We start from the raw sequence: 12,309 nt of genomic DNA on the forward strand, positions 1-12,309 counted from the left end.
CTTGCCCATGAAACATAACTTGTTGTTTAAAAGTCATAAGTCTTGCCTATGTAGTAGTGTCAACTCTTGCCCATGAAACGTAGCTTATTGTTCGAAAGTCATAAGTCTTGCCTTTATAATGTGATAGTGTCAACTCTTGCTCATGAGATGTAACTTGAATGGAAGAAATCGAAAAAAAGAACAAAAATAATAAAAATTGTGGAAAAGGAAGAAAAATATTAAAAAAATAAAAATTAAAGAAAATGTAAAAGTTGAGAGAGAATAGGGAAAAAAATAAAGAAAGATTAAATAAAAATAAAGGTCGAGAAAAAAAATCAAAGAAAAATAAAAAAAAGTTTTTTTGTTTTATAAAAACGGACGTTGAAAGGTGAAAAGACAAAAAGTAAGGGTTGAAAAAAATTAAAAAGAACAAAAAAAAGAGGAAAGAAAAAATATAAAAGTAAAAAGAAAAAAAATAAGAAGTTGAGAGGAAAATAAGGAAAAAAGTAAGGGTTGAAAAAATTAAAAATAAAAATCAAAGTAGAATTAAAAAGAGAAAAAATATAAAAGATGAAAGATATAAATATGGAGTTGTTATCCATTATGGAGATAATTTATGTAATTTATTTTATTGATTAGGGATAATTTCGTCTAAGAAAATATGACTTAACAAGTTAAGACTATTTTAACAAAACCTTTTATTTAAGGCTATTTTAACAAAATCACTCTAATTTGTGTCTATATTTGAGAATGTCCCAAAATTCTGTATGCAAATTAGCATGGGCTAAGCTAGATGGGCTTGGGCCAATGTAAGCAGCCTTTAGCTAGTCCAATAATGCTACTTATGGACCCAAATGGGGCGGATTATTAGTTGATTAGAACCACCACCACCAGCGAGTTTTTGACCAAATACATCCCTATTATTTTACCACAACTTTCATTACATCCTCTTAATATACTACTTAGCTAAGAACATCCTTCAAGTTTATCAAAAACATCCCTCTGTCAGTTTTTTCCATCTTCTTTAACAGAATTATTTTTGTTCAAAGCCACTTTTCTCTTCTTCTTTCAAAATTTTCCGGTTCTTCAAAGATTTGCTTCACATGGCCAGATCCTCTATTGCACTATTTATCTCAAAGCACAATCCATCTGAAAAGAACAAAACAATGGGTTTGGTCCGATCCTAATCTGAATATCTGCTCCCAAATCATCCAAGCAGCCACCCATAAACCTAGTTTATCTACATCAAACCTGTATCCTCTCCATGCAATACCTTGTATCAGAGGTGTAGCTAGAGGGTGTTTGGGGGTTCGGCCGAACCCAGTAGCTTTTACGTAGATCCTGTATTTATACTATAAAATTCAGAAATAATATATAAAATATATAGTTGCGAACCCACATACAAACATGGGAGATGAGAGTAGTGTTTTTGTTTTTTACTCTTTCTCTTAAAATTCTGAACCCACAGACCTAAAATACTGGCTTCACCTCTGCCTTGTATGTCGCTATTTCCCTATACTGTAACATTATGTACTGAATATACCACCCTCTTGTTGCGATTTTTGGCTGTTCAAAAAGCTTCAATCACTTGTTTCTCCTCAGCATCATTTGAATTATATGAGAAAACATCTACAGGTGCGGTGATAGAGCCAAGAGTGCCTTTGGAGTGGAAGGATTCTATCTGGTGATCAAGGTAGATCAAAATAACTGCTATATCATCATGAAAATGGCGCCTAATCCCCTTTTCTATCTTCTTTATGTCCCTATACCTCATCTCCCGAAGGGCTGCTCGCGCCAGTCTCTTAGCTATTCCCAGCAAGTACATCAACCAAATAAAAAGGATAAGTCATAACAGGATTGTCTCATATCTAAAACTACAAATCAAGGAAATTGTTCACGAAACGTACAGGACGAGCTATACAAAAGTAGAAGTAGCAAACCCATTCCAATCCATGCCTGATGCCAGGTTACACATACTCAGGCTTGCATCCAGGACTGTTGTCTGGCCATGTTGAAGCTCCTTTTTTAAAAATCTTTGAACATCATTTACTGTTGTCTGACCATATGAAGCTCTTTTTTTTTTTTTTTTTTTAAATCATTGAAGAACAGAAAAAATTTTGAAACAAAAAGAGAAAAGTGACTTTGAACAAAAATGATTCCGTTAAAAGAAAATGGAAAAAACTGACAGAAGGATACTTTTGATCATTTTTCAGAAACTTGAAGGATCTTCTTAGTTAAATAGTATATTAGGAGGATGTAATGAAAGTTGTGGTAAAATAATAGGGATGTATTTGGTCAAAAACTCCACCACCAGCACCACAAACAATATTACTTGCTGTAATCTCACACGTGGATGCTGACGAGAGGGTGGTGTGCGTTGGCGAGAGGGTAGTGTGTATGTAGATTTTACTCGTATGAGGTACAGATACTGTTTCTGATAAACTTTGAACTTAAAGTAAAAGCATTATAAAGTAGTTTGAAAAGACAACGAGTGAAGAAGCGAAGAGAAATTGTTAAAGAAAGCATGACAACACTTAATTTAAAATGGAATATAAGACAAATTATTAAAGAAAGCATGGCAACACATAATTCAAAATGGAATATATAATAATCGAAGTGGTAGAAATAGTAAATAGGTAATGGAATAACAAGAAACTTCTAGAATAATATTATGATTACTAGCATGACAGAATAATCATTGCTTAGAATGAAGTAGTAAAATTAAAAATTGAATAAATTATGCAAGAGCACAAATTTAAGAGATATAAGTACATAAATTCCTTATATTTTTAAATATTTTATAAAATCTCATATTTTTTTCTTTTCATCTTGATATATATTAAGTAAGAAAGTAACAAATTTGTATTTATTTTAGGAGTAAGAAAATTGTAGAGTAGACGAATTAAGGTAAAAGGTTAGTATGTTCAGAATGTGGTAGCTTTTGTTGTATGACTTGGTGTATCTTGTATATGATATTTTTGGATATGTTAATTTCTAGTGTATCTTGTCCTTTTACTATTTCTTGTCTAAATTATTTTATGTTGAGCCGGGGGTCTATCGAAAACAATCTCTCAATCTCACTTTTGAGGTAGTGGTATGGACGGCATACACTTGCTCTCCCAAGACTTCACTAGGTGGGAATATACTTAATATGTTGTTATTGTTGAAAAAATGGGAGAATTTCTTAAGACATCTAAAAAAAATTAAATTTTAAAAAATTTCATCAGATCTTATCATTTACAATTTATAATTTGGTCATTTTTTTTCTCATTTTTATTAATTTTTCTTTAAAATTTTGAAAGCTTTACTGTGTGCTTTATGTTGACAAGCATTAATGTTCTTTTGAAGAATCTTCATACTATAGAAGCTAAAAAACTTCATAGTTTTCGGTGGAGCCATGACAATAACGATGACCACCGCAATGGTTCGCAGAATTAAATATCGCATTCGATGTTGATACATATATTTTTGGTTAATGCGCTTGATACATATATAATATTGTTATTTTTTGATACATTTTCGTAGTATAAAACGGCGATACATATTAGTGATACATTTATTGTCAGTATATTGGTGATAGTTATGAGTGATATATTTTTTTGTCAGGTGATACATATGATAGGTACTTTTTGATAATAATTTATATTTTCGATTCATACTTTTTGATAGTAATCCATATTTTCGATTGATACTTTTTGATACATTTAACATATAAAAATTACTTATTTTATATGTGAATGAATTTTGAATGGGTATTGAGCAAATTTACCATATGTATCACTACGATACATCTTAAAAGCTAGTCCATCACATAAAAATTTAAGATCAGTTTGCAAATTATGGGAGAAGGAAGAAAAATTTGAAAGCTAATCTTCTGTCTTGCTGATTTTGAATATTTCAGAAAATCATTTGAAAGTGGATATGATATGACACGATTTATACGTTATTTACTTTCTGTAATAATCAAAAATCCGTTACTTTTTTATTTAACTAACTACTCAATAACAATTATATCACAATACGTGTATATCGAGATTAAAAAAATGCATCACAAAATAAAATTTGAAATATCTTATAATTTAATAAATTAAAATAAAAGATGTTAAAATCCATTAAAAAATTGAGATTTATATAAGTTATTCTTTTATTTACGAGACGTATGAAAGCAATGTAGAAAAGACAACAAACGTAATGTGGCCATGGTCTTTGTAGTTTTGTCGTATGAATCTTATTAGTGCTCCCTTTCTCCACAGCTGACCAAATGAATAAGTTATAATCAAGCTTTGCATTTTTTTTTTTGTATATGATGGGAAAACAATGTCATGGGTCATCACATTTCTCTTTAAACTTGTGTGGTTCTCTTCAAGATTGGATATGTTTGACAGGTATAGTGCTCAGAGTTTGAGGCCTATCGAAAACCGCTTTTCATCTTACTTCTAATGTAGTGGTATAGACTGCCTATATTCTACCCCAATATACTGAATATATTGTTATAGTTGTTAAAATTTTTAAAAAAGAAAAATAGAACGAAATATATCTCCCGACCTTAATATATTTGATATGGAGCAATTTTACCCTCTATTTGTAATAAGGTAAAAATTATTTGTAGCTACTATAAATAAGTATGTCCAGCCTTCTCATATAGCGTCTTCGTCACATAGCGTCATTGTGTAGGAGGAAAAGATATGAGAATAATGGAGATTTTGTATTCCCCGCTCGATTTTGCTCTTCTTTTAACAAACATTTTATGCTATGTAGTTGGGTAGTAAGAATAATATTTTGCTTCTGTTGTATTATAATTTGTGTAATAACATTTTAATTTAATATCTCTTTGAGTAAATATTTTTTATGCAATACTTTCTGAATAACACCTATTTATTTATAACATTATCCTCCTTATTAATTTACTCCATGTATGCAGTGTTGATTGACCCAACCCCACCCTACTCATGGATTCGGCTCCTCTCCATTTTTACTTTGTGCATTTTCTCCAAGTTCTAATATTGGTTGATGTATGGCCTAATTAAATTGAATGATTAAGATTTAATTTATTCCAAACTAAATCTCTAATCATGATTAATATAATAAATATATTATATCAACTAAAAATAGGTTGTTTATTTCTATCCTTTTTCAATATTCCCTTTAAAATCGATTATCTCTCTAAATTTGCTCTCATTCCCTCCAAAATTTATCAGTTCTAATTTGACATCACCTAAGATTATGGATGCAGATAAATTCTTTCATATTTTTACCACGAAAATTAATTTTCTCAAAAATATTACCTCCTAACTAGTGAAAAGATCAATTTTTGAATAGAAGGATGACTATGAAGGATTAGTTCAATTCTATTTTAAAGGTTGTATGATAGCCAAGACAATTTTTCCATTCTCATTATGTATTTTATTTTTATGTAATTTTTTCTTTACACTTTGCTAGGAACCAAGAAGCTTGTGGAATATTTTTAAAAAACTGCATTATATTATAAAACAAGAAAGAATAAAGAAGAAGAGTAAAGAGAACATAGAGAGTAATTCTTATTAGCGATGATTTACAATGAAAAAAACCCTTCTATTTATAGGAAAGATTTGCTCCTAGTTTCACATTAAAAGACAGATACATCAAATCCTGATAGATATCAAATAGATCTTGATAGACATTCACTATTATTGATATATATCATAACACTCCCCTTTGAATGTCTAACAATACGCATATAGGCTGCCTCATTAAAATCCTTACAAGGAAAACCCAGTGGAACAAAACCTCATAAGGGAAAAAGAGTACAACGCGTATTAGCTCCCCATAATATGAATATCCTTGAACCTTTGCATTCCGATCTTATGCACCATCTTCTTGAAAGTTGCAATTGGAAGAGACTTGGTGAATAAGTCAGCCACATTGTCACTTGAACGAATCTGTTGTACGTCAATATCACCATTCTTTTGAGCTCATGTGTATAGAAGAGCTTTGGTGAAATGTACTTCGTTCTATCTCCTTTTTATGAATCCTCCTTTAAGTTGTGCTATGCATGCTGTATTATCTTCAGATAAAATCGTGGGTACTTTGTCACATTTATGGCCAGATTTTTCTCGAATGATATGTATTATGGACCTCAACCACACACACTCTCAGCTTGCTTCATGAATAGCTATAATTTTAGCGTGATTCGATGAAGTGACTACAATAGACTGCTTTGTTGATCTCCATGCTATAGCAGTACCCCCACATATAAACACATAGCCTGTTTGAGATCGAGCTTTATGCAAGTGAGATAAGTACCAAGCATCAGCATAACCAATAAGATCAGAACTGTAATTTTTAAAATAAAATAAGCCCACATCGGTAGTCTCTTTTAGATATGTAATATGTGTTTGATCCCATTCCAATGTCTCCTAGTAGGAGCAGAACTATATCTTGCTAAAAAATTAACTGAAAAGGCTATATCAAGCCTTATAGTATTTGCAAGATACATTAGTGCATTAATTGCAATGAGATATGGTATTTCAGGACCAAAGAGTTCCTCATTCTTTTCTTGAGGTTGGAATGGATCCTTATTCACATCAAGTGACCGAACAACCATCGGAGTACTTAATGGATCTGCCCCGTCCATATAGAATTATTTCAACACCTTTTCTGTGTAGGCAGATTAATACCGTTTATCAAATGCTCAATTTTCAAACCAAGGCATAACTTCGTCTTTCCGAGATCTTTTATCTCAAATTCTTTCTTTAGGTAATCAATTGCCTTTTGAAGCGATATTGGCATTCCAATAAGGTTTATGTCATTGACATAGACAACAAGTATAACAAACTCCAACGTTGTTTTCTTTATGAAAACACATGGGCAAGTTTCATCATTCGTATAATCTTCTTTAGATAAATATTTTCTAAGGCGGTTATACCATATGCGTCCAGATTGCTTCAAATCATACAATGATCTTTGCAATCTAATGGAATACATTTCCCAAGGCTTTGAACTATATGCGTTCAACATTTTAAATCCTTCGGAAATTTTCATGTTTATCTCATTATCAAGTGATCCATATAGATAGGTTGTTACCACATCCATCAAATGCATTTCAAGTCTCTCATGGACAGTGAAACTAATAAGGTAACGCAATGTTATTGCGTCCATAGCTGATGAATATGTCTCGTCATAATTGACACCATCCGTTGTGAGAAACCTTGTGCAATAACGCGTGCCTTATACCTTTGTATTTCATTTTTCTTATTTCTTTTTCGCACAAAGACTCATTTATATCCAACAAGCTTAACACCACTAGGTGTTTGAGCTATGGGTCCAAAACTTTATGTTTGGAAAGTGAATTCAATTCAGATTGAATTGCTTCTTGCCATTTTGGTCCGTCATTTCTTTGTCGACATTCTGTGATAGATCGAGGTTCAAGATCCTCACTATCTTGCATGATTTTCGTTGCAACATTACATGCAAAGACATAATCCATTACTATTTTAGATGGATTCAAGTTAGTTTCAACGTCACTTGAATTTATGGATAGTTTCTCATTTTCTTGAGTCTCAGGCTTATTAATCCTTCAGGAATATTAACATTGTCCAAATCTTGAACTTCCATATAAGGATTTTTCGTAGTGTCATCTTGACCATTTATTTTCTTTTTCTATGATTTTCATCCTTAGAACCTAATGGTCTGCCACGCTTTCAGCGTGCTTTAGATTCATTAGCTATGACACTAGTGGATGGTCCTTTAGGAACATCAATTCGAATTGGGACATTCTCTGCAGGAATATGTGATTTAGTAATCCTTTTCAAATCTGTAAATGCGTCTGATATTTGATTTGCAATTCTCTGTAGATGAATAATACTTTGTACTTCTTACTCATAAGTAGAAGCACGTGGATCAAGATGAGATAGTGATGGATTTTCCACAGAATTTTTCTTTTGATGTCACTATCTTCTTCCCCTAATTTTGGGAAAACTATCTCATCAAACCGACAATCTGCAAATTGAGCAGTGAACATTTCTCCCGTTAATGGTTCAAGATAGCGAATAATGGAGGGTGATTCAAACCCAACATAAATTCCTAACCTTCTTTAGGGGCCCATCTTGGTGTGGTTTGGTGGTGCTATAGGCACATATACACCGCACCCAAAATTTTTTAAATGAGATATACTAGGCTTTTGACCCAAACCAATTGCAACAGAGAAAATTTATGATAATTTGTCGGTCTAAGAAGAATAAGTGATGCAACATCCAAAATTGCATAACCCCAAACAGAAGTGGGAAACTCAGTTTTCATAAGCAATGGTCTTGCTATCAACTCCAGACGTTTAATTAATGACTCAGCAAGGCCATTTTGAGTGCGAACATGGGGTACAGGATGTCCCACTCTTATCCCAATCGATAAGCAATAGTCATTAAATGCTTGGGATAAAAATTCTGCAGTATTATCAAGGAGAATAGATTTAATTTGATTATCGGAAAATTGTGCCCGTAATCTTATTATTTGTGCCAATGATTTTTTAAATGCCAAGTTGCGAGATGACAAAAGACATACATGAGACCATCTAGAAGAAGAATATATTAGGACCATAAAGTATCTAAACGACCCACTAGGTGGGTGAATGGGTCCACAAATATCCCCATCTATGTGTTCCAAGAACGAGGGGATTCAATCCCAACTTTTGTTGGCGATGGCCTCATAATCAGCTTGCTTAGATAACAAGCATTGCATGAAAATTCACCATTCGAAAGAACCTTCAAGTTCTTTAATGGATGCCCATTTGAATTTTTAATGATTCATCTCATCATTATAGATTCAGGATTTCCCAGACAATCATGCCAAAGTACGAAAGTATTGGAATTAGTAAACTTTCGATTGACTATAGAATGTGTCTCAATTGCACAAATCTTTGTCCAATACAGGCCAGAAGATAAAACAAAAAACGTTTTTATAACACATGTCTGGCCAGATATATTCTTAGCGATACCAAGATATTCAAGATTCATATCATCAATTGTCTTGATATGATAACCATTTTCACGGATATCTTTAAAACTCATTAAATTTCTTCGAAACTTGGGAGAGGATATAACATTATTTATGATGATTTTAGTTCTCTTGGGAAAGATTATAATGGCTTTTCCGAAGTCTTCAATCAAGTTAGCACTACCAGAAATTGTAGTCACATTAATCTTGTCCATAGTTAGATGAGAGAAATTTTTGTTTTTTTATATCATGTGTAGTGCCAAAATCAATCAAATAAATATCTTCATAATTGGAGAGCTTACTTTAAAAATTTTCCATATCTTCAAATAAAATAACATACATCAAATAAAATATATATTAAATCTTTATACAAAGTGAAAACTTATACTATAAAAAATTATTAATCACACTTTACTAAGTAAAATTAGTCCGTACTTGTAGCTTTACAAAGCTTTAATATAATAATTATATAAGTTAATATCGTTAATTATTAGGTCACCTCATGTTCAAGTTAACTGATACATTGTGTTGATAAAAATTGAAAAGGTACTACCAATGATCCTTTTTTCTTTTCTTAGGGGTGCTGCCAGTGATTATTATAAAACAATCAAGAACAAATTTTCCTTTTCCATTATTACAACAACAAGTAATGAAAAGTAAATCCCAAAAGATCACTATAACACATTAATACAGACGGAATGTGTAATACCCCGTGAAATTCTAAGTCTAAAGTTCAGCTCATTAAGCTTTGCAAGCTTCAAGACTTAGAAAATTTTTTGCTAAGTCTTCAAGATTCAACACTTAGTCTCATTTTAGACCTCCGAACTTCGAGGATTTATTTGATGACCTTCCCGACCTTTGTTTTTGGATTTTCAAGTTGCGTTGCGATGGGGCAAGTTTGTAGTACATCTTGGGTAAGTTTCGGATTTTTTTGGATAGCATAAGGGTATGTTTGGATTTCCAAAACAGTAGCTCGGGGCGATAAGCCCGCGCCGCCCCAGCTATAGTACCGAGATGAGGCAGGCGCTGCCTGGGTTCGTCCACTGGTCTAAGGCAGGCTCCGCTCAGGTTAGTCCACCGGGCTTAGGCAGGCGCCGCTTGGGAAACTCCAGTGTTTGTCAGTTTTTCAGCATTCCACTTCCATGCTCTTAGGGTTATTTTGGTCATTTTTTCTTAGTATATATACTCAAAAACACGGGATTAAGACTCCATAACACCAAAATATAGCCTATTGTCTCAAAATTCTCTAAAGAACACATTAGAATTTTTCATAGAAGATTCAAGTTCAAGCAATTCTCTCCGTCAATCTTCATTGAATCAAGAGATAAGGTATGCGTAGTGTTCATCTATGGATGCATTCCGTTCATAGAGCTCAAGAACCCTATTTTAAACTATATGTCATGATTGTTATGTTTTGACTTGATTGTTGATCTTGTTTATGTGTGGAATGATGTCAAGATAGAATCTTTATGGGTTTGTATGAAATTAGGATGGCATGCTAGTTGAAATATATGAACTTTGAGTAATTTGGGCTGTTGAATTCGTGAATAAACCTATTCCATAAAATGTGCATGCAAGGTGTTTGATAAAATACCTAAGAGACTAGAAATCATGCAATATAGCTAAGTAGAACCTAAATGACAAGTTCATGCTCTATCCCTTATGACTCAACATGAATTCCATGCAAATTACTATGTATTGTTGTTATGCTCTGAAATGCTCATGAAATTAGAATCGTACAATTATGTACATGTTATATGCATTATCTTTCATGATCAAGAATATGATAATAATGTGTAGTATGAAGTCCCCTACTTATGATATTGTAAATTGTGGACTCCATTCTTATAATCAAATCAGTCATGTGTGTCAGTTTTCTTCCATCGAGTCCTGGGGTACTTGTACCCAAAAAATATAGTTGTGTGACTAGAGTCATGTCATTTTATCACGATACTCTTAGTCAATCCATGATCCATAGAATTCAGTTAGTCATGTGACTCAGGAAACCTCAGTAATCTCAGTTGTCTTAATAGTTCAGTAATCTCAGTACTCAGTAAATCTCAGTGATCTCAGTAATAGTAGTATTCCTAGCGACCTTAGTAATTTCAGTACTCTCAGTCAGTCCTCAGAACTCAGTACGTTCCTTCAGTCAAGGGAACCCAGTAAACTTAGTTTAACTCCGCTAAATAATACCGCTAGTATCAGTTCAGTTAACTCAGCCCAGTCTAGTTCAGCTAATCATTTTAGTTTATTCAATCAGTTCAACTCAGTTAATCAGTTTAGAGTTTTTCAGTTGGGATTTGGAACAAGCACCGAGCGAGTATGGGGACGGCGGCTTCCCCGTTATAGAGGCAGAGTCATTAGCAGCAATCACTGTACTCCAGAACTGCGTAGCCAGTGCAGGACCAGGATTCACCCATTATATTAGGCTTGACTACCTCCCCGGAGTCACCCGTCATATTAGGCTTGGCTCCCACCAGGTGTCACCCGTTATATTAGGCATGGAATCCTGGGTTTAGTTAGCAGTGTCTTTACCCGTGGAAAGGTATTGACATCCTTCCAATTAGGGCAAAGATTGGACCCCACCAGTTCAGTATCAAGGCATATCGATTAGGCGATTACCTCACACAGTTACACTTTCAGTATCAGAATTCAGAGCAGAAATCAGAAATCAGGACTGTTAGATACAGTCATCAATCTCAGTAAGGAACTCAGATAGTTCCATAGACTTAAAGACCACCCGTCATATAGGATTGGTCTCTCATTAAGTTATTCAGTATTAGTACTTATAGAGGTCACCCGACAAATAAGCTTGATCTCAATCTCAGATTCAGTTTTCTCATTATCAGTTCCAGAGATCACCCATTATTTAGGCCTGATCTCAAGCTTAGTCACTCTTAACCATTATTAAAAGATTTAGTTTGTCAGATACAGTCACTCAGTATCAGTTACATCGGTGAGGCCGATCATTATAGTTATATCAGTTGTCATAGCTTACGATATTAGTGTTCAATTTCAAGACTGTTAGACACAGTCAATCAGACCAGTTCTTCATAATTCTAACTGTCAGAAATAGTCATTCATCTATTCAGTATCTCAGTATCAATAACGTCATGACGTCAGTATTCAGACTCAGTAGTCAGTATCTCAATGAGTTCAGTTATAGTTACTTATGCATGTATGTATTCTCACGTTCATATTAGTCAGTATTTTTCATGCATATAACCCTTTGCATTTAGCCTACCTCACTCGTATACTCAGTACATTCAGAAATACTGACACATTTATGCTATGGTGTTTTCTCTTATGTTACACCATAGGTTCAGAGGCACGATCTCCAGATTAGCAGAAGATTCCAGTCTC

General features: G+C 33.3%; 1 long non-coding RNA gene across 1 annotated transcript; it reads right to left on the reverse strand.

Moving 5' to 3' along the window:
- Positions 1-836: 836 nt before the first annotated feature.
- Positions 837-2,535, reverse strand: LOC107866527. Its single transcript, XR_001672969.2, has 2 exons — positions 1,887-2,535; positions 837-1,785 (listed from the first exon to the last, which is right to left on the reverse strand). It is a non-coding gene; the product is annotated as an uncharacterized LOC107866527 (long non-coding RNA).
- Between the last annotated feature and the right edge of the window lie 9,774 nt (positions 2,536-12,309).

Source organism: Capsicum annuum, chromosome 3 (genome assembly GCF_002878395.1).
Source record: "Capsicum annuum cultivar UCD-10X-F1 chromosome 3, UCD10Xv1.1, whole genome shotgun sequence".
Classification (NCBI taxonomy): domain Eukaryota; kingdom Viridiplantae; phylum Streptophyta; class Magnoliopsida; order Solanales; family Solanaceae; genus Capsicum; species Capsicum annuum.